Source organism: Cyprinodon variegatus, unplaced genomic scaffold, assembly GCF_000732505.1.
Source record: "Cyprinodon variegatus isolate N-32 unplaced genomic scaffold, C_variegatus-1.0 Scaffold3, whole genome shotgun sequence".
Lineage (NCBI taxonomy): Eukaryota > Metazoa > Chordata > Actinopteri > Cyprinodontiformes > Cyprinodontidae > Cyprinodon > Cyprinodon variegatus.
This window is the reverse complement of record NW_015150456.1, coordinates 3,103,637-3,104,119: the sequence shown is the minus strand read 5'-3', so window position 1 is coordinate 3,104,119 and position 483 is coordinate 3,103,637.

Below are 483 nucleotides of genomic sequence, written 5' to 3'. Positions count from 1 at the left end.
TGAAGGCTAATCATGTTTTGGGTGTACTATTCCTTTAAAACACTTTAAAAAAAATACTGTGTTGAAAGCCTTAATATATGAATATTTGTGTAACAGATTGTACTGTAATGTGAAATAATTTGAAATGTATAGTTGTTCTTATGATGTGATCATTTGATATGTTTTGTTTATCTGTATAATTTTATAAGGACCCCAGGAAGAGTAGCTGTCAAATTACTGTCAGCTAATTGGGATCCAAATAAATAAATAATAAACAATAGAATCAAATTATTTCTATACCATCCAATGGTTATTACAAACCCTTTATCTTTGTCTAACTTTAGTACTGCATAAAGGTAGTGCTTTAAAACCAGTGAGCCAAAGTATTGTGATGCTCTTCTAAAAACAAACAGAAACATAATCAGTGTTTGGAAACTCATATTAAAAAGTGACTTGCAGTATTTGTAAAATACTTCTCCCAAAAAGTACCGAGCTGTTGAATCA